This window comes from Chelonia mydas, chromosome 1, assembly GCF_015237465.2.
Source record: "Chelonia mydas isolate rCheMyd1 chromosome 1, rCheMyd1.pri.v2, whole genome shotgun sequence".
Lineage (NCBI taxonomy): Eukaryota > Metazoa > Chordata > Testudines > Cheloniidae > Chelonia > Chelonia mydas.
In genome coordinates this window covers 112,049,071-112,072,455 of record NC_057849.1, presented here as the reverse complement: position 1 = coordinate 112,072,455, position 23,385 = coordinate 112,049,071, and the positions used below count along the sequence as shown (strand labels likewise).

General features: G+C 42.2%; 1 protein-coding gene across 2 annotated transcripts in view; it reads right to left on the bottom strand.

Moving 5' to 3' along the window:
- The window catches only part of ST6GAL2 (ST6 beta-galactoside alpha-2,6-sialyltransferase 2), a 251,632-nt gene extending 228,459 nt beyond the window's left edge, over positions 1-23,173 (bottom strand). For both annotated transcript variants that reach the window (XM_007054611.4, XM_043536374.1), the window contains exon 1: positions 23,002-23,173. The gene's annotated coding sequence lies outside the window, so the exon portion shown is untranslated. The remainder of the gene's footprint in view (positions 1-23,001) is intronic.
- Between the last annotated feature and the right edge of the window lie 212 nt (positions 23,174-23,385).

The following is a 23,385-nucleotide window of genomic DNA, read 5'->3' as shown; positions in this document are numbered from 1 at the left end:
CCTTTTGCTGTATACCATTTTGGGGAGCATATGGCACTTTTGCTTGGCCTCTGGCCACGCTACTTTTATTGATGCTGCATGCCCTGGACTGCTGATGCCACACTGTGCTGCAGAAACACCAGCGTGTTCTGGGGCAATGAGTTTTGGAAGGGGAATACATATAGCAGCCTGACTTCAGCATAGAAGTTTTATGGGCTTAAAACTCTGAGAACACCCACAAAAATTCTTTTTAGTACAGTGGGCTCTAAACATAGAATCTGGATGGGAACTTCCTTCATTGCCAGAGAAGAGCTGTCCCCATGTCCTTCTAATAAATATGTGAGTAAAAGAAGCTTCAGATGGTAGATTATTAGATTTGGTTACTAAAAAAAAGTCTAGACTTCTGACATCTGAACATTCATTATTCTGAGGTGCAGTCACACTGCATAAAGACATGTGATAGCTTTTATCTGTGGCAACGTGGAAGTGAAACCATAATAGTACAGAACAGTGGAGCCCACAGCTGTACACACATTACCCACAATGTGTAACATCTGCAAGGATGCCCAAGGCTCAAGCTGCTGGAAGCAGGGAGAGCCCTGGTGCAGGAGCTGACCCAATGGCAGCAGTGAGGAGAAGCAGTACAGGCTGACCATCAGCTCTCTTTGGTTTAGTACTAGGACCCTTCCATCATTGCGGGGCAGGGGGGGGGGGGCGCAAATGTGAGCGAGGGGCATTGTGACCTGGCACACAGGGGTTGCAGCTCTAGTCATGTTTGTCCCCATGGCTTCTCACTGAGCAGCGCTGCAACCCTTGTGCACCCAGTTGCAACACCACTCACTGAATTTTCGTCCCGCTACTCCTCCGGTTATGATGGAGATGCTATAAGGCCAGACCTGAGTGGCACTGCAATCCCTGTTTGCCAGGTTGCAACGCCACTCACTGAATTTTGGCCCTGCTACCCCCTGGCACGATGGGGGGGGAGTCTGCGAGGCCAAACTTGAGTGGGTAATGGGGTGGCCATCACTGTTCCCCATTTCTGCTGCTGTGGGACCGTCTCCTCCTGCACCAGGGTCCCCCCCAGAGGCCTGCCCATCCGTGCCCTGCTTCCAGCAGCCCAAGGCCCTTCTGCTCTGCCTGCAGGACTTGCTCAGCGACAACCTCCAGACCTGCTACAAGTCCAGGGAGCTGAGGTGAGTGCCCACATGGGGAGCCAGTCAGGAGAGGGAAGTTGCGCAGTGGACACAAGGGAGTTCAGTTGTTTTGGCATGTGAAAAATTTCTGGGGTGCCACTGACACAGAAAGCTATGTGGCTACATATTCAACTGTTTCACAGCACTAATGGGGATGATTCCATGCTTTTTAAAGACAAGGATAAACTAACACAAGTATTTTAGAGCATCTAGTTTTTCAAAAGGCCTGTCAACTCATCCTATTTAGTAGCTTAGTTTATACAACATTCATCCATCATTTTTTAAAAATGTAAACTCTTAAAGTGTAGCAATTTTCCCCAACAGCCTTAAAAAATAACTGAAGTGGAGCCTCCTTGCAGTGTCCTTGGTTACTAAAAATAATTCTTTTTTTCTATCTCAATATTTAGTATGCCTTTCGTATTTTAACTAGATAGGGGGTAAAAATTACAATGCCTAAATGAGGCATAATTTTAACTAATTATTCCTCATGAAAACTCATTTCTCACACTTCAAGGTCATGAAGGGCATTACAACCAGTGACTGAAAAATGATAGTGTAAAAATGCAGATTGATTTAGATTTTCAAAATTGATTAGCAGTTTAAGACTATGGCAGCAATTTGTGTGGTGTTTTCAGTCTAGTAGGAGCTAAAATTGATGAGCACTTTTTGAAAAGGTATTGCAAATTGCTATGCTAATCAGGGTAAATTAAGTCACAAAATGACTTGATTACGAGACTATTTGCACTTTGGGAGGAATCTTTAAATAAAACTAGTTTGGAAAACATTTCCTGACAGGAGATTTACTAAAGCTTATTTATAGTGGAAATAAGGTGATCATTTTTCTTTCATGCTTTTCCTCTTGTATCCTTTTGTATTTCCTCTTATATCTTCTCAGAAGATAAACAAAAAGATATCCCGTAATACCTGTCCTAATCTACATTGTTCTACCAGTTACTTTTTGAATTTTTCTGTTCAAGACTTAATTCTATTCATTGTGATCAATAATTCTATATGTTATCACCCTCCCTGACACTCTTGTAAGATACACTGGTATAATTTGTGAGCTACAGTCTGGCAATCTGAGTCTGTCCTGCTGGAACTCTGCTCTAATGAAGGAGGCAGATATTCTAAAAAATTATTCTTGGAACTCTTTTCTTGTAGTTGGTATTTACAACTGTATAATTCTAAGCCCTCGGTATATTTATATAGTTTAATGGGGGTGAGTCCTGTACTTTTGTTTTATCTGAGGTTGAAGTTCACATATACACAAAATCAGCATTAAGCCAAAGTTAAATGGATTTTGCATAAGGAACTCCACAGGGGTTGATAGAAATACTTCAAATCGCTTCCTTACTCTGTAAGGGAGTTTTGCAATAATGCAATCTTGGGGCCACTATTTCCATATAAGCACTACTCCATTGGGCCCTCCCCCTCCCTCGTCTCCAGCTTTCCCTCACAGCCCCTTCCAAGTCTTTGGTTTGATGCAAAGGCAAGGAGTTCTCCAGGTGAAGGAGGAGGGACTACGTAGGGTGACCAGATGTCCCAATTTTATGGGGACAGTCCCAATTTTGGGGTCTTTTTCTTATATAGGTTCCTATTACCCCCCCCACCCCCGTCCCGATTTTTTACATTTGCTATCTGGTCACCTTAGGACTACATGACTCTTGGGATGAAGTTTGTTGTCTGTTTGTCTGCATGTTTGTTGTTGTGCGCAGCCATGTGCCTACTTGATTGAAGTTTATAGTGTGGTGTGTTTGGGAGGGCTGAGTGCTTAGCCTAGAGGCCTGCTAGGCAAGGCTGTGAACTTCATAATGAGGCTCCAGCCTGCCATTCTCTGATCCCTAATTGCTTTAGAATCCTTTGATAAGGGGCCGGGGCTAACTCAGGGAGAACAGGGGGTTAAAAAGCCAGCTCCTAAGCAACCAAAGGAGCTAGCGAACAGGAGCAGCAAACGGGAGCTTAGAGAGGGAGTCCAAGGGCAAGATATGCCTAACAAACATTTGTTACATTTAGGCCAATAACAGCCCCTCTCCCATCCCACCCCACCCCCCAAAAAACCCCCTAAGAACAAACAAACAAAAAACCCTTCAGGAGTAATGAGAATGTAGGCAGAAAGTTCAGCAACTGAGCGGGGGCTATCCAGTTTATTGCACTGAATGCAGCATGTATGCTTTGTGGGAAGATGGTGTATGTGTGCATTCAATGCAAGCAACTCGTGGCCCTCAGAGACTGCGTATGGGCTCTTGAGACCAGAGTGGCTGAATTGGAGGAGCTAAGGGAGACAGAGAGGTACATAGATGAGACTTTCCAGGACACAATAAAGCAGTACCACCCCCAGTCTGATAGCCTCAGTGCTGTTGAGGAGGATGAAAGTCTAGGGGAAGGAGAACATCAAGCTAGAGCAGAAGGAAATGATCCCTTAGTTGGGACCCTCCTTTCAGATGATGTCATGGCATCCTCTCACACTGAGGATACCTCTCTGGGTGAGGGGACCTCAGTTATTAGGAGGAAATAGATAATAGTAATAATAGTAATTGGAGATTCAATTATTAGAAATAGATAGTTGGGTCTGTGCTGACTGGAAGAACCTCATGGTGAATTGCCTACTGGCTGAGAAGATTATGGACCTCTCAAGACATCTAGACAGGCTTATGTGCAGTGCTGAGGAAGAGCTGGTGGTCATGGAGGTACCAATGACACAGGGAAAGGTAGGAGAGAGGTGCTGGAGGCCAAATTTAGGCTGCTATGTAAGAGATCAAAAGTCCAGGACCTCCATGGCAGCATTCTCTGAAATGCTTCCAATTCCATGCACAGGACCAGTTAGACAGGCAGAACTGCAGGGTCTCAATGTGTGAATGAGACAATGGTGTTTGGAGGAGAGATTTAGGTTTATTAGGAATTTAGGAACTTTTGGGAAAGGAGGAGCCTATACAGGAAGGATGGGCTCCATCTAAACCAAAATTGAACCAGATTGCTGGCATGTACAATTAAAAAGGTCCTGGAGGAGTTTTTGAACTAAGGGCTGGGGGAACACACGGTTGGAACAGAGACATCCCTTAGGGGAGGATTTATTAAAGGGGTTATTCTATATCCTAGTAAAGAGGAGAGGACAGAAGTACAGGAAGGAACTGAAGAGAAACAGTCAAATGAAAAAAGAGTCTCATTCAGTTACACCACTTGAAGGCAGATACCTAAATATTGTCAGATTTAATAAGTGCTTGTATACAAATGCAAGAAGTCTAAATACTAAGATGGGTGAACTTGAGTACTTCATATTAAATGAGCATATTGGTATAACAGGCATCACTGAAACTTGGTGTAATGATGATAATCAATGGGACATGGTAATACCAGGGTACAAAAAATAGAGGAATGACAGAGTAGGTTGTGCTGGTGGGGTAGTAACACTATACGTAAAAGAAAGCATAGAGTCAAATAAAATAAAAATCTTAAATTACTATAAATGTACCATAGAATCTCTGTGAATAGAACTTCCATACTTCAGTAACAAGAGTATAGCAGGAGGGATATATTACCAACCACCAGACCAGGATGGTGACAGTGACTGTGAAATGCTCAGTTGATTAGAGAGGCTACAAAAACAGAAAACTCAATAATGAGGGATTTCAGCTATCCCCATATTGACTGGATACATGTCATCTCAAGACGGGATGCAGTGTTAAAATTTCTAGACACCATTAAAGACTGCTTCTTTGAGTCACTAGTTCTGGAACCCACAAAGGGAGAGGTAATTCTTGATTTAGTCCTAAAGGGTGCACAGCATCTGGTCCAAGATGAATGATCAGTAATAGCAACCCTTATGTAATTAAATTTAACATCCTTGTGGGGGAAAATAGCAAAGAAACCCACCACAGTAGCATTTAACTTCAAAAAGAGTAACTGCACAAAATGAAGAGGCTAATAATTTAAAAGAAATTAAAAGGAACAGTTAGAAGAGAGAAATGCTTGCAAGCTGCATGGAAACTGTTTAAAAACACCACAACAGAGGCTCAAACTAAGTATATACCCCAACTAAAAAAAATAAAAACAAGAAGAGGACCAAAAAAATGCCACCATAGCTAAACAACAGCATAAAAGGCGGTTAGAGACAAAAAGAATTCTATAAAAATTGGAAGTCAAATACTAATGAGGAAAATAGAAAGGAGCATAAACTCTGGTAAGTCAAGTGGAAAAGTATAATGAGGCAGACCAAAAAAGAATTTGAAGAGCAACTAGCAAAAGACACAAGAGCTAACAGCAAAATTGTTTTAAAGTACATCAGAAGCAGGAAACCTGTCAAGCAATCAGTGGGGCCACTAGGGGATTGAGGTGCTAAAGGGGCACTCACGGATGACAAGGCCGTTGAAGAGAAGCTAAATGAATTCTTTGCATTGGTCTTCACTGCACAGAATGTGAGGGAGATTCCCACACCGGACCCATTCTTTTTAGGTGACAAGTCTGAGGAACTGTCCCAGATTGAGAAGTCAGTAGAGGTGGTTTTGGAACAGATAGATAAATTAAAGAGTAATATGTCAGTAGGATCAGATGGCATTCACCCAAGAGTTGTGAATGAACTAAAATATGAAACTGAAGCTCTACTAACTGTAGTATGTAACCTATTGCTTAAATCAGCCTCTGTACCAGATGTAACACAATTTTTTTAAAAAAGACTCCGGAGGCAATCCTTCAATTACAGGCTGGTAAGCCTAACTTCAGTACCAGACAAATTGATTGAAACTATAGTAAAGAATAGAATTATCAGACAAATAGATGTACACAATAGGTTGGGGGAAAAGTTAACATGGCTTCTGTAAAGGAAAATCATGCCTCTCCCATCTATTAGAATTCTTTGAGGGGGCTCAACAAGCATGTGGACACCTGAAAGGCCAGGGACCACAGTCCCACGCCAAGCCCCTTTTGGTGATCTTGACAACACTGCAATGTACTTCTCAACATTCCACGTGGCCAAAGCAGGACGCAAGGGAGTCACCCACTCAGAGCAGAGCAGTTCCCAAGTGTGGCGGCTGCCAAGCCCAGCACCGAGGGAACAGGGGAGATGTCAGGTGTCACTGCCAATCCCTGTAAAACCGTGCTGGCCCCAGTGTTTTGCCTGTCAAGTCTGTGCCATACTCAGCCCCCACCTTCCAGGCTGGGGAAGTATCACACTCCACCCCAAAGTTCCCCCACAGCCACTGAGCATGCCCAAGGGGGCTGAGCTTGCCCACAAGCAGCTGAAGCTGGTCCCCTCCTTACCTCTTCACCGTGCATAACATGCGTATGGCTGCAGGCACCACGGCATGTAGGAAATCCTCTATTTCACTGGGACAAGGTGTTTCAGAGGTCAAAACAGGACAGTCCCATGTATCCAGGACTGTTGGGAGAGCTGCTGCTTAGCTATTATTAAATCAAATGCTTTTTATTTAAGAAAGAGAGTGGAATCAGATGCAACTAAGGAATCATGGAAAGCATCAAGTCTCTCCTCTTCTGGGCAAGGATTGTTCACAGCCCACTAGAACAGGCTAGAAAACCTGCCAGTGCAGGAGGGCTTCCCACAGACTGCAGGTTTTCTTCTGCTCCTCTGCAAGGAAAAGCTACGGGGAAATTGCCATTGGTTTTGGAAGGAGGTGCTGATGCTGGGCAGGGGGAAGAAAAATGAAACACTTTGGCAGGGGAAGAGAATTGAAGTACCACGGTTTCTCTCTGTCCCCCTTTCTCTTCCTGTAAGTCCAGCTACTTCTCTGCAAATTCATTTCAATCTATGTCAAGGTATGCAGATGTGTGCACATCTGCACTCCACTGGCTTCTATTCTGTGGATGTTGCTGGGTATATACATCTCTTCATTACAAAAGTGAAATGTTGGGAGTGAGAACCTCACATATTCCATAGCTGCAGATTTTTGCTGTCTCTCTTCTCTCTCTCGCCTCCCTTTTGCATGAAAGAGTGCCCAGAACGGAGACAACCTCCCTGTTATTTTTAAAATCTGTGTGTCCATTTCCAGTAAGGAACAGCCTTATACACAGAAATCTCTCTCACCTTTTACTCCTGAAACTCTAATTGTTCTTATCCCCAAAATTCTACTGGGTTGGCTTGTTACCTTCAATATATATTTATTTATACATTCCCAATCTTGTTTATTTTCAGCCTCCACTCCTTCCCGGAGGAGTCTGCCAGTATAAAAAACCTGTAATGTCTTCCTAGGAATATTATAGTTCATGAGGGTAAGAATATGTAGAAAATGATAATGTTTATGCATACTTATCTCTCACACATCGTACGGGAGAGATTTCAGGCTGGATATTTTGCTTTTGCTCATGTTGATTTCTGTTAGGAAGTCTCTTTCCAATTAATTCCTCATAAATTACACAACCTTACACATTTTACCAATTGATCTGTGAAATGTGACCACTGGCAGAAACCTATCCACTAATGCAACTGTAACAGCTGGTGCTTCATCTCTTCATAGGGTGAGACAAGGCAGACAGGGACAATCCCACACAGTGTGTGTAATGCATTCAGCCACTAACATAACCACATCTAATTACTTTTTTTAGATGTGAAAGTAGAGCAAAATGTTTTAATATTAAATTTCATACTTTTTCACTGAAAAAGTAATTTATTATCAGGAAGACATTCCCCCCTGCCACTTCCCCCATGTGAAATGTATTATAGGCCTTTGTTTGGTTGGTTTGTGTTTTGGCTTCCTCCAAAGCCAGATATTGGCCTCTGCTTGAAGTGTCGGAATTGATTTATGCCTTCCCAACAAAAGAAAACAAAGAAAGAACCCTGGCATCTTTTTCTTACCTAATAATGACAATAAGCAGTAGCTGTTAGCTGAAAATAGCACAGATGAGGAAAACAAAACAAAAAGAAAAACCAGGGCCTGATGCAGTGAAACATTATTCATGCTAGTCCTTGCTCATGCCGGCAGTTTCATTGACTTGAATAGGACTACTCACATGAGTAACAAATATTCAAGGGTTGGAGGGCTAGAGCCTCACTCCTCATACATTTCCTTTGTACAGGTGGGTTGTAACATTAGAGCCCTAAAATTTATATTGTAAAAGTGAACATTTGGTGTAGGCTCGGAGGCCAACTTTCTCAAAAATAGGAGTCTAATGTCAGGCTCCTAAATCCACATTTAGTGCTCAGCACTTCTGAAAATCAGATTGCTTATTTAGGTGCCGAGATATGCAGTTAGTAGCCTATTTTTGAAAATCTTGGCCACACTTGTTGTTTTGCATTGTATAGCTAAAACAGCCTTACTGTCCTCTTTTTATAGAGTAAAACCAAAAGTGGTACTACTATAAATATACAGTAAATCATACTGCATAACTCCTTCAAACAATTCATATCCCGTGCAAAGGGGGCAATCCTGGGTTAGCAACATAAGAGCATTGTAATAAATTAGAGAGTTAAAATATTTTATCTAAATTCAAATATTTGAATTTAAATTCCTTTATCTATATTAACTCCACAAGTTTACATATAGGTCTCTGTTATTCTTATATGGTGAGCCAGAGCATACATCTTTCGAGCAATAAAAACATCTATCCTGAAACTGCAAGTTCTGCAAAAGCAGTGCTAATGCTAACATTTTCTGAACCTACTTTGCAACGAATGGGACAGCCACACAATTTTCTACAAAGTATAACCAAGAAAGACAGAGCCTTTGACAACCATGCTGTCACTATCTGCCAAACCCGCACTTTCAAGGCTGCATGAATCTTCTAAATAAAAGATCACAGATTATATTGTCAGGTGCAAATCTCACAATGTGCTTTTCCTTGCAAAGCTAAATTGATTGATTTTTCATCTACTATAGGGATACAAATTCCCCAGGCTCAAACTGATAGCACCTTGTGGGCGTTTTTGGTTCCTGATCCCAGTGGGATAACATCTTCAGATTCATCCTGGTACTTTAGCACTTGGAGTACATTGGCGTTGTAGAGTTCAAATCCATTTGGCTTAACTATTTGTAACATTGTTTAAAAAACCTGCTTTTGATTCTGATGCTGTCTCATTACTGTCTTATCTTTCAAACATTGGACAGTACCAAGTGTCCCCTACTTAGAGACGTAATGAAAATAACAGTTTAAATCTTTCTTAGTTAACTGTAATAGGCTCTAATTAATTAAATCCATCCCTGTACATCTGCTTTCTTTTATAGTTGGTACAGAAAACTGATAATTTGCTCAGGGTGAACAGAAGAAAAATCTTTTTTGCACGGGTCATTGATTAGGGACTTACTGTTTTCCTGGCATAAAGAATGTTCCTGTAGCATCTGTGTTACATCGAACTTCAGCCGTTGTGGGCTTGAATATCGATCACCTTACACTTTGTGTAAACTCGTATAATGGTGCATGGCATCACCAGTGTGACTAGACAGCTCAAAAGGGGTGGAGGAGAAAGAGGTGTATGCCCCCCCACCCCGCCTTCTATATGGTGGTGTTGGCTTAGCACTGGAGTTAGCATATTCTATATCTCCAAAAGGAAGGTATAAGAGCATCTCCTTGCTGTGCTCACTGAGGGCCTGAGTCAACGCCCATTATGGTCAATGGGAAGACTCATGTTAATTTTGCCTGTATTTGGATCAGGCCACAAGTGCTCAAAAGACATGCTGCCTGCACTTCTCATCTGCAAGCAGGATGCCTCCTGGAGTGGTACCTTCTCACACCTTTCCTTAACCAGTTCTGTCTTTAAATGCTACAATTCAGCTCAGTATGTTTAAAATACTCTGGTAGAGGCCCTGTGTACTTGGCATCCTGTTAAATTCAGCTGAAGCTGTATAAATCAGATCTGAACTTGCCATGTGCAAATATGCCCAAGGAACAAATAATTTCATCACCATCTCACAAAGCTGAAGCACTGGTCACTTGACTTGCCCCAACATTCTACCCTCATCCTAACTGAATTAAAAACAAACAGTAAAGGCATCCAGCGCTACGCAGTCAGTGTTACTAAGAAGGCCCCCCAAGAAATCGTGACTGTTCAGTCAATGGTGCACCCTCACATGCAGGCTATGTGAGGAGCGCACATGACAGCTACCAGCAAGAGAACCTGCTCCCAAGTGACAGGAGGGTGCATAGGGATGGGACGCAGGTTTATTCAAAGCCTCCTATAAGAGCTGCTAAGCTGTTTCAGCTGGCACAATTAGGCTTCCATAACAAGGGAGAACAGCTGCCCCCACTAGTCATTTCCTATAAGGGGTGTGTGTGGGGGGGGAGGGGATCTGCGCATGATTCTGTATCTCTCCTTATCACTATGAAATACTTGTTTCAACAGATTCTCTTACCTGGTTTTGAACTGAGTATCTTCAAGTGTCTAAGAAACAATATGTTTTTCTTCCTCTGCTTCCGCACCTTTCTCTTGGTACTGCTAAAGCATCCCTTCTAGAGATGACTTAACTCTGGGACTCATAAAAATACCTTCTAAAGAGCATTTCCCCTCCCTTTACTTTTATAATGGATCAGATTACACCTAGCATCAGGTATTTTCATTACTATTTCCAAGGGAAGATACTTCTACACCTTTCCCTTGTTTCAGTTACACAAAAAGAAAACTGTTTTTAATACCAATATATCAAAGAATCTCTCTCTTTCTCACACACACACACAAACTAAAATAACATCATTACGGTTGCAGAGTCAAGCTCTGAAAAGTTAGGAAATGACAGAATTAAGGTTGCCTGTGTAAGTCTTCCCCTTGCCCAGCCAGTCCTAGTCATTCCCTCTCCCACTCTCCTTGCTCAGCCATTCCCAGTTCTTCCCAGCAATTGGTCCCCAGTGTCCTTGCCCAGCCAGTCCCATTTGCCCCTCTCCCAGCTCCTCATCTGAGCCATTTCGCTTCCCCACCCCAAAATCCTAGTCTCTAGTTGCCCCTCCTTCTGCCCATGTTCCCTTTCCCCACTGGCTACCAGTCACAGTCTCCCTGCCTGGACTCCTCATCCAAGCTCAGTGTCTCCCCACAACCTAATCCCAGCTTCTCATCATAGTCTCTTTACCCAGCCAGTTCCAGGTTTATCCCCTGCACACCACTCCTCATCACATCTGTCCCACTCTCCCCCCCCACCTCCTGAATTCAGAGTTTTACAAAGGGAAGTGTTAGGCAGCCTAATAATAGGCAATATGCCCAGCCCCATGGATTAATATCATCCAGGGTGTGAGCAGTTCAGGCCAGGGGCTTTGTCTTTATCCTTGTCTGTAAGGCACCAGAAAGGTATCTGAAAGGCTAAGTAGTTCTGCCTCCTACCTTGGCTATGATAATAAGAAAATAGTTTTGTTTCAGGAAAAAGTTGAAAAACTAGGACCTGATGCTTCTTCCCTTGAAGTCAACAGCAAAACTTTCATTGATTTCAGTGGGACAGGATCAGGCCCCTAGTGAACAACTTTCTATGTCTCTCACTCCTCTTTGCAACACATGATCCCCGGCCCAAGAAGTTTCTCACAGATGAGGGAAGAGAATGTTTGTAGGAGCTCCTTGTTAAAACACAGGCCATAAATCTGTGCTCTGTCAGGCACAGTCAGGCAGCTGTGGCTTCTCTGCCGAGTTCCAGCAGAAAAGGCTTATCACCGGAAGTTCCTCCAGTCATTTTGATGGGTTGTCTTGGGGCCTGCTTGGACTAAGAACCCACTTGTGCCAATGGGCCTGACTAGGAAATTTTCCAATGAAACAGAGTTTCGTCAGTAAGTGCCAGTTCGTCAAACTTGAAATTTCTTGCAGAAGTGAGTTTAGTTTGATAAACTCCCACTGCATCACAGGAAGGCACCCTGCTGCAACCCTGCTAGTGTTCCAATGGAAGCCTGCCTGGTTCCCTGCCAGTTCTCCTGATGGGCTGCTGGGGAGCCTCACCAAGAGTATCGCCCTGTGCTGGGGACTTGGGCTTACAGGATCTGTGGCTCTGGGGCAGCCCCACCAGGCAGACTGCCACCAGGTTAGAGACCCAGAGCTTTCAAGCTCTCTGGCCAGCTGGCTCCCAGCAGGCAGCCCTGGGCAGCACGTACTGAAATTGACATTCTTGTCAGTGTCTGTCATAAATATAAAGGGAAGGGTAAACACGTTTAAAATCCCTCCTGGCCAGAGGAAAAACCCTTTCACCTGTAAAGGGTTAAGAAGCTAGGATAACCTCACTGGCACCTGACCACAATGACCAATGGGGAGACAAGATACTTTCAAAGCTGGAGGGGGGGAGAAACAAAGGGTCTGTGTCTGTGTGATGCTTTGGCTGGGGACAGAACAGGAATGGAGTCTTAGAACTTAGTAAGTAATCTAGCTAGATATGCATTAGATTCTGATTCCTTTAAATGGCTGAGAAAATAAGCTGTGCTGAATGGAATGTAGGTTCCTGTTTTTGTGTCTTTTTGTAACTTAAAAGGTTTTGCCTAGAAGGATACTCTGTGTTTTGAATCTAATTACTCTGTAAGGTATTTACCATCCTGATTTTACAGAGGTGATTCTTTTTACTTTTTCTCCTATTAAAATTCGTCTTTTAAGAAACTGAATGTTTTTTCATTGTTCTTAAGATCCAGGGGTTTGGGTCTGTGGTCACCTATTCAAATTGGTGAGGATTTTTATCAAACCTTCCCTAGAAAAAAAGGGGTAAGATTTGGGAGGATTCTGGGAGGAAAGACGTTTCCAAACGAACTCTTTCTCAGTAGCCTGTGTTAGATGTTTGGTGGTGGCAGCGAAAGTCCAAGGGCAAAAGGTAAAATAGTTTGTACCATGGGGAAGTTTTAACCTAAGCTGGTAAAAGTAAGCTTAGGAGGTTTTCATGCAGGTCCCCACATCTGTACCCTAGCGTTCAGAGTAGGGAAGGAACCTTGACAGTGTCATTATACTAAAAGGTAATATCGGCTGTGAAACTGACAAGAATGTCAATTTCAGACAACACCTGCTGGTCTAGGAAGTGTTTTTGTTTAAGAAAAAAGTTGAAAAACTAGGCCCTGATCCTTCCTCCTTGGGAGTCAACAGCAAAACGTCCACTGGTTTCAGTGGGACAGGAGTGGCTCCTAGCGAACAGCTTTCTGTCTCTCACTCCTTAAATCAAAGGCCATGTGTTGGTGTTTCCAAAATGAAGTTTTTTGGGGCTTTCTGGTTTGTGAAAAATTTAAGTGTCAAAAATTCTTGCAAAAGCAGAAATCCCAAATTTCAGCTAGCTTTAGTCCCCCCACCCCCATCCCTTTTCAGGTCTCAGAGCGTGCTACATTTCTATAGTACTATTTACTGAATTGAAAAAGATAAGCATAAAGTATTAGTTGTTATATAACTATTAAGTCATTGTGCTGTAAATCTGAATGATGGGAGTTAATATCACAGTAATATTTGTGAAATCATTGTTAAAAATCACAGCTGCTTCAAACTGTGCAAGATGCTGGATTTGATGGACCACTGATTGAGCTCATATGGCACCTCTTATGCTATTACTATACTTAAAATATTTGTATGCTAATATTTTACACAGAGGAATGGGGGTGACTGTGCATTGTGTATGCGAATGTGTGATCTTCATTCTAGGTGACTGCTATGTTAAAACCAAAGAGATTGCTAGCTCTTAGTGAGAAAACAAAAACCCCACTGTCACCAGAGAGCAACTGAGGACCCCATAAGTTGCTGTTGCCCAGTGCCATTTTTTTGTCCAACTGGAAAAAATGAGCAAACAACTATTTTCACCCTGCTATGCTCAGTCTTTGATGAATCTCCCTCCCCGCCACATAACTGTAAAGTGACCCAGTTTAGGTTCATAATCCAGATGGAAGATTACTGATTCCACAGATCTTAAATGAGAGAGGCAAGGAATGCAGCTTACTTGTTTAAATTACTGTACTCAAAAGTCCAAATTGTGTGCCACATGTATCTCCTTAAGTAAGTCATGTGAGCAGTTTCTCTCTTACTAAGACAGACCAAAGGCCTTTAATAACAGTAGAGCTGAAAAGAAAGGATCCTGTTGTAAATAGTGTTTTGATTTAGTCTGACCCTTCCTTAGTGGAATCAAAACTTAGCAGAAAATAACTGAAGCTGTGATTGTCCTTTGCGTGTCACTGATTTGAACAGACTTCACAAGGCAGTGGTTCTATGATCTGGAGCCATTTACTCTGATATACTTTCAATTCATACTTTTAAAAAATAAAACATGACAGTGTTGGAGTCAGATGCAGATGTCCTGAGTTTGTGTGAGAATTGCTGTGGGGCACAGCTGACAGTGGGTTTGTACAGATACAGCTCTCTATGCATTTATTCAAGAAACTCTTAACTCCAACATACTAGCACTGAACATCCCCAAACTTTGGGTAAGATCAAATCCAGAGTAGAACTTTGCAATTCTGCCTCATCTCTAATAGTTAACATACAACAACACACATTACTTGTGGTTGAGATGTAAGGGCCTTTACTCAGAAGAATATATGTATCTGGGTAGGATAGTCACTTGTTAGGAAAAAGTAAGCCTCATGCCCCCACTAGCTCAGTTCTCTGCAGCATATGCCATAAACTGAACTATTGGGGGCATGAGGAAATCACTGTAGATAATCAAGTGTAGTTTATCTGATTTATGCTTGTGGTACACAGATTTTCTAACTTAAAAAGGACAATGGCTATAATGATTGTCTAATCTGCAAGCAGCAATGTTCCAAAAATTGAACACATTATAGAACTGAGGTGCTACTGGCAACAATTAAATGAATGGGATAAGTCCCCTCACTGTTCCCTAGAGCAGATCTCGGTTTTGTTCTGTTCGAGTCCCAAACCTTACACAATGGAATCAAATCTCAGAAAAACATCTGATTGTCCTTATTTTTTGTCTTTTAGTTTGCTTTTATTACAAATCACCTCAAGGGATGTCAAACTAAAAAGGTGGCAGTAAGCCGAAGGAGAGGAGCACTGTGCTCCTGCCTTAGAAAGTACAACAGCAGGATATTCAACTTGAAAAATGTGCCCAAAAGGATTCCAGGGAGCTCTGTAATGAGAGTGAGGCAGTAATTCACATATGTGTCACGGTCTGGAGTTGCTTTAGAAGTGTAATACAATGGTGCTTTCCAACAAATAAAGCAGAGCATGAATGCTTGTCTGCATTACATGCTGTTCTCATACAGAAATCAGTTTTCCATTTTTTATTTTTAAATATAACATTGGACCTCTTTGCAGATTCTAAGTAAGCACTGCTGTTTGCTGACATGAACAGCTGATTCTGTAAACTTTACTTCAGAAAGTGCAGGTAATGGCTATAAGGAATTCAATCAATAAACAAGTTCTCTCTCCATTGCTGAGAGATGTCACCACCAAATGACTGTTTAATTCTCTAAAGGTGGCTAACTGTATTCTGTCATTTTGGGGAGGGGTGGATGACATTTGAATCTGAAAGCCATGAGCAGGAGAGAAGCAACCAGTAAAACTATTTCCCTGGAGATCTATCAGAGGGTTTGCAGATAACCATAGATGCAAGGCACTGTTTGCAAGTGTATAATCTGTAGAAAGATTAAAGAGGAGCAAGAAAAGAATTTGAGCTCCAGGATGGGGTGGGTAGACATATCTGCTCCACCTGTGATTTCTGACTCACATCTGCTTAGTTAACTGTCAAAAACAAGTTTTTAATATTGTCACTTCTGCAGAGCCATATATAACTGTCAAAGAAATCTGTATTCCTCAGGCATCGTCAATATCATCATCGCATACATTTCCAAACTCTTAGATTCCAGAATTGCTATTATTGTTCTTTACTTTGTGTGTGTGTGTATTTTTTTACTTGTAAAAGGTGTCAAATGAATAGGTGTGGAGACTGAAGCCCTCTTTGACCACTGAACAGGTACAGCACGGGCAATAATACCTGTCACAGATGTATTCCTCTGCTCAGTGTCCTGGAAGGACCACTTCTGAAGGTCATTGGCATCATTAAGCCATTGGCTGAGACTGCCAAGGATGTCCATTACTGTCATGTGTAGAACATATTATCTCTATACCGTAGCACCTGCAGGCTTCAACCAAGATCAGGGACTGCCTATGTTAGGTGCTATGCATTCATCTAGGAGACAGTCTCTTCCCCAAAGAGTTTACAGTATGAGTAAACAACACAGTTAAAGAGTGGGACAAAAGAAGTTTTATCTCTGTTTTGAAGATGGGGGATAGCACTGCTTTTTTATGTTGTAAACACTAGGAACTGCACCTGCAGGGTCAGACTCCCATAAACGGAATTGTTTACCAGTGTTTTACATTTGCAAATAGCATTTTAATACATTCAGAAAAAAGATGGGAATGGCATTCCTCTGTGTCAACTCCCTAAGTTCTATGGCATTGTATTAAACCATATTGCATCTGAGTGTTTGTCAAGTATGATATGGAAGTGGCTAATGCTGCAGTCAAACACATTTTTCAAAGGTAACACCAGCTTTCTTATTGCATTTACCAAATATATCTACATAGAATGATATTTTTTAAGACATGAATCAACACAGCATATGCTACAATGCTTTAACTTTGTTTTCATAATTGAAAGAAGCTGCTTTACAAGCATCTGTTCTAGTCCTGGGGATGTATCTTGCCATAGTTTCCCACTGAAAACTCCAACTGAAGTCACTGAGATTTTTCTGGATAAAAAAAGGATGACAGACTCTGGCTTCTAGTCTTTTAGAGCTGGTTGTGCTCTTTGAAACCTAATAATGCATCTTATTCCTATTTTAATTTATTTTGAAGTAAGTGAGCTTCACCTGCTTAAAGCAGGGATTACAAAGCTGTGGTTAAGGGAATGTGCAGAGCCACTATATTGTTGTTTCCTGGTGCAGGTCTCATTTTTTGTTTCTGTATTTTGGAGCAGGGGTGTCTTGTTCTCTGGGATAATGAGTGCATATACGTCCTGTGCTGTGTTCTAAAATGTTCCCGATACAGCTTCTCCAATGCTTAATTTGTAATGAAAGAGGTGCCAGGGCTCAAAGCAATTTTCTTTGCATTCATAACTGATGCAGCAAGCCCAGAGGTGATGAGTCTATGAACTGCCAAGCCCAGAGGTGCCTGGGCTCAGCCCTGGCAAACCCTGGCACAGATAACACACTGAGCTTCTCTCTTTGCAGAATATGTAAAGTGAAAATATGTTGGAAACTGTTTCTAATCCAGCATACCCTATGCATTTATGATGCATCCATCAGGATTTTTCTGAGTATAGTCACAACACACAAAAGTCACCCCACACTATGAATACCTTTTTGAAAACAGGTACTTGTCATAGTCATAGACTCATAGAGTTTAAGGCCAGAAGGGACCACCAGACCATCTAGTCTGGGTTCCTGTAAATCACAGGCCACTAACACCCCCAGCCACCACCAACTAAACCCAAAAACTGGAATTAGATCATAGTATTACAGCCCTCTGGGGACTAAATGCTTATGTGTCACAGGCAGAGAACTGGAGGGACTGGGGTGCACCAATGCCTAAGGCTCCTGCAATGGGAGGGAGTTGATTAAGTGCCCGGATAATCCTGGCAAGTGGTCCACACCTCATGCTGCAGAGGAAGGCAAAAACCTTAAGGTCCGGGAATTCCTTCCTTATCCCACATATGGCAGTCAGTTAGACTCTGAGCATGCAAGCAAGATCAAGCCAGCCAAGTAGCTGAGGGAGCAACTGAGCTTCATAAGTTTCTGGTGCAATTAGGTTTTCCACAATGGCATATGGCCCTCCTGGAACTGCTAATAGCAAATATCTCCAACAGCTGAAGATGGGACACTAGCAGGGGAAGGGATCTGAGTTGCTACAGAGAACTCTTACCCAGCTGTCTGGCTGGTGGGTCTCACCCACATGCTCAGGTCTAATGTATCCTCATATTTAGGGTTGGGAAGGAATTTTCCCCAAGTCAGATTGGCAGAGACTCCCACCTTCCGCTGCAGCATGGGGCATTGTGACAGGATCTCTGGGCTACAACTTAGAACTGGGGTACTGCTGTGCCCCCTTAACTCTCCAGCCTGGGTTGTCTCTCACAATGTTTTGCTAGTGACAAACAGCAAACCGCTCCAAACTCACTCAGTACAACAGCATGTGGAGCCCCACACCAAGCAAAATTACGTAAGTGCTCCCTGAGCCACTCATGAATCATACAGAGAAAGGCACCAGCAAATCTCCCCAGCCTCCAGCCTTGCACCCCCAAAATAACCATCTTGCATTGGTCAGCAGCCTGGCCAGTGTAAGTTCATTACCCAGTCTGCCCCCCCTTGATGTAGAGAGGACACACACAAGCCTTTGTAAACTGAGCTGCGATATCCCAAGCACTTCAAGCAAAACACACTGTTTTAGGTAAAATATAAAACAGATTTATTAGCTATAGAAAGATAGATTTTAGGTGATTATAAGTGGTAGGCACAAAAGGTCAGAGATAGTTACCAAAGAATATAAAAGGTAAGTGCACAGTCTAAATCTTAAACTTTATTAGACTAGGCAATATGTGGGTCAAGCAATTTCTCACCCCACTGGACATTGCAGTTAGGTTATAGTTCTTAATACATGGGCTTTCTCTTTAAGCCTGGGACCAGTCTCCTCAGTTCAAGTCTTTGTCTTTCCAGTGTTCTTGTTGCTTCCAGCATAGGTGGGGGAGGAGAAAGGTAAAAGCATAATGCCACTGTCCGCTATTTTATATCCTCAGTCCATGTGCCTGGAAAACACTAACGCAGACATATCCTGGTAGGCTTTGCTAAGTTACAGAGTTGAGCAATCCCCCATTGTATGATGCTTATGCAGCCCTCTTACAGCATTGTAAATCCCTTGTTTACAACTCCCCTGTTGATTAATGGTCACTTAACACCCTCCTGGGAGTAGATCATCACCTAGCAGTAGAAACTCTCTAACTTACAACATATTTCAGTAACAACCATACAGCAAAATCTCATAACTTCATACACAGTAATGATATACATATTTGGACAGAATAATGGGTTTCAGCAGATCATGACCTTACATATGGTATCTTACATGACATGCTATGTATGAAATATATCATAATTATATGAAACGGTGAATATTTTTTCCAGGGTGCTGCTTTGAGGTACAGAACGCTAGAGGCATGGGTCACTTTCTGGTGTAAACTAGAGTAAAGGGTGGAGTCTCTAATTTGAAGTCTTTAAATCAAGATTTGAGGATGTCAGTAACTCAACCAGAGGTTATGGGCCTATTACAGGAGTGAATAGGTGAGATTCTGTGGCCTGTGATGTGCAGGAGGTCAGACTAGATGATCATGATGGTCCCTTCTGACTTTGAAGTCTATGAGAGAACGCTCAGAGCACTGGCCCACCTCGTCCAGTTGCCCATTTTCAACTATGGCTGTCCCTGATGATTCAGAAAAAGGAAGAAGAAAAAAGAAAACCAACAACCAAACAGCCTCCACAAACCCAGAAGACAATGGAGGAAACATTCCCTTCCTGATCCCTGCAGGTGACTGGCTGAAGCCCTGCAGTATGAGATTTTAGCCATGAACTGGAAGAAACTATCCAAGGCTGATGAGTGATGCACCCTCCTGACAAGCAACCCCATCATACAATCCCACTCATAAATTTGTCAAGCCCTATCTTAAAATGAATTAAGTTGTCCACTAGGAGTTGTGATGAGCACCCTTATGATAGCTAAGTGATGGGTACTGAAATGCTTTGATAGATTCAATATATAAAAACAAAGGGGAGTAATGAAAATCTGTCATATAGATGTGTGAAAAACTAGAAACAATTTAGAGGAGCTCTTTGCCAGTGCTTGAACATCTGGCATTTTCTGCTTCATGAATTGTAATCTTTGATGAGGATGAGAGGGAGGAGGGGCATTTCAAGCTGAAGGAGCAACAGAGGAAATTTTTGATGAAAACCCGGGTTGGCTTGGAGGTGTGTTGAGATCACTGTGGCTGTGTCTTATGCTAGCTGTGTCTGAAGATTCTGTATAGCATTAAACTTTATAGGACAAAGGCTCATATTAGTAACCTGGGAGGTGCTTGGCATTCAGAGATTCCCAAGGCCAGAAGGGACCACTGTGATCATCTAGTCTGACCTCCTGCATAGCACAGGCCATAGAACTTCTCCACAATGATTCCTAGAGTGTATCTTTTAGAAAAATGTCCAGTCTTGAATGTTGCTAGGGAATATCCCTGTTCTATGCTTGGTGGATTGGTTAAACCTTTACCTAGGATGGAATTCACATTTACTTTGTGTTACATTGAGAGCAGGCCAAAATTTTCCAAGTTTACGTTTATTGATAATTGCCCCCCCCCCACCAAAATGTGATTTTTGATTGAACCCACACGTGCTTTACAGGTTTTTTGACCATCTCTTATAACATGGGGCAAAATGTGAGAATTAGGCATAGCTCTGCATTGGAGGCAGTGTGCGCTATCCATCCCTTCCCTAGCCTACCTAACACACAGGTGTGTGGGTGCAGAGAATGTATCAGCCTTTAGGATGGCTACGCCGGTTTCTCAGGCATACCTAGCCCACTGTGTGAGAAGGCATGACACCATAACATCACTTTTGGCCTGCCTCTTCTCACTCCCTTTGGGGCAATGTGAAATACCAAATCACATGGAGGGAGCATCACTTGTGCAAGGATGGAGGTGGGGTAAGACTCCTTGAGCACTTTGCCCCAGCACTCATGCAAGGATGAGCCACAATCTGGCCTGTAAAGACACATCCTGTGGTTAATACAGAACTTCTGTATCACCCAAGGCCCAATTCTGCTACCCTTACCAGTGCTGAGTAGCACTTTACTCTACAAGGAATAATACGGAAATCATTGGGAACTGCTCACAGAGTCTGAGTCTGCTCTGCAGGCATAAAGGAATTAAATCTGGCCCCAGAAAATGAGAGTTTTTTCCACAGACCTATTTTCTGATAGGTTGGTTTAAGATTCGTGCTCATTGTTACATGGCAAAAGGGCCAACAGCAAAATCACCTGGTTAACAGGAAGAAGCTCAAGTATGAATTCAATACTCAGAACCAGATGTACCAATAGCTAGGGCTCCCTAGTCCTCTACAGCCCCTAATTCCCTTTGTGCTGAAATTCTTTGTCATTACTGTAATTTTACTTTCATACATGTAGATAAAGCTGGCCCACAAAAGCAAAAAACCCTTCGAAAACGCACTGCGTAATTGTATTCAGCAGTGATGGAACTTCGACGTAAATGCAAGAAAAAATGGACTCTGCTTCCCATTTCTTTTACCCTATCTATTGCTCCCCTGTAATACATTTAATGCACTAAATGTCCTCGGCAATGATGCAATTTTAGCAACAATTTAGTTTGCTATTGACAGAGTAATGCTAGGTCTCCAAACCTGGAGCACATGGCACAGAAGTAGTCCTATTTATAAGTTCTATAGCTACTAGTTATACAAGCTCATTTATCAATTCCCTAGCTCAGTCTGTCAGCCTGTACCCTTCAGAATGATTCCTCCATCAATCTAATGTGAAATTACTGAGCGTGAGGAAGCAGTGCTTATTTTGTACTTTGCCAGTGAGCTGAGCTGTGTTCTTACACTAGCTTATAAAAGTTGCTCCTTAAATACTACAAATAAAGCCACCTGGAAAAAAAAATCAATATGGTCCCTTTTGCCCTGGACAGGGAAAGTGAATATACCCACAGTGACTTGAAAGTAACCATTGTAGACCTAAAACCTAATCCTTAGATCTATCGTGTTTGTTCAGGGACAGAGAAAGTGATGACTAGGACATGAAGCAGGAGTCTAAAATTATCACTGTATATTTTCTAGCTATAAGGAACAGCCCTCCTGACAGTTAAATACAGCAGTGTCATCTATATGATCCAATGCACAGCTGTATCCAACAGAGATCTGGACTGGACTGACAGTAATTGATGAGTCCACAGTACCATGTCCTGATACTGATGCAGCTAGATTGGCTTTATTTGTAAGGGAAGTAGACTTGGATTCAGTTAGGAGCCAATCGTTCTCTTATTTCCTATATTTAACCAACAGCCTCTAGTCCATTGCCAGTGCAGCTTGTTAACACCTTCTGAATCAAATTGTTCAAGCCTTGAGTTTCCTGGAAAGCTGTAATAACTGCACAATTCAAATCTAGCATTCACATTATCTTTGTTCTGGTAGGGCAGGAGAGCCATGACCTGACCTCTCAGCTAGGTGCTATCATTTCCTCTTGAGTCTAATGCACTTGATCCATGCTGTCAAGGTAAATAAAAATGCATGTCTGTCTGTCTGTGTGTATATATAATATTTATTTTGAAGTGAATGACTTGGACAGCACCACTTATCAGCCAGATGACTAATAAAACATGTGACAAGCATACTTAACAAGCATACACATCAGCGACTTGAGCAGTAGATGTGCATTCCTTAGTTCTTTAGACTTTTCTTGAGCATAGTAAATCTGCATGGTAAGCAACAGAAGCAGGTAAAATAATGTGCATGCAAATAACACCCCCCCCACACACACACTCCTTTATATCATTAGCTGTCATCCCTGTTCTGTTAAAAGTTCTACATTTCCAAAGCCATCCACCAGCAAGAAAACTAATTTTGTTACTCTGAGCCTTTTAACACATCCAGTACAATAAACAGACAAAAAGTGAAGGATAAAAGAATCCTCTTGCAGTTCTAAGAAGCATTACCAATCTCATCTCTAGTAATTTTTTCAGCTCCGTTTTAAGCACTCCTTAATTTACTTAACGTTGCTCTTGAGCACATAGAACACTCCACACAATTTTTTGCATTGCAATGATACAGAAAAAGATTTAACACATTAAAAAAAAAAAAATCTTTCAACTCTAATTGATCTCATGCAGCGCACAAGCTCTTCCCCCACCCTCTTCCTTTGCTGAGTTAATCTGCAGCTCTGTCGGCACAGGAGACTTACCAAAGGGTTTTCGAGGGGAGAATGCAGCTAGGCTCTCTTACACGCTGGAATAGCTGCTACCCAGTAATGAAGCAGGAGCTGAGAAGTCTCACTCTTTCAAGAGCTATTCAGGTAGTGCAGCCAGCTTTCTCTAGCCCTCTGCATATACACAGACAGGCGCAGAGAGCGAGAGAGAGAGAGAGAGATGCAATAAACTGAGCATAATTAAGAGAGCTCCTTTCTACAAATTACAGAGGCAAGTGTTCCCTGTAGCAGGGTGGTTTCTTTCAAAAGCAGTGTCTTCCCAGGAAGCCTGCTCTTTAACTTTTTTTTTTAATTGGAAAAAAACCCCTCTCTTTCTTGGAAACAAAGTCACTGATGTATTACAGTGAGGTTATTTTTCTT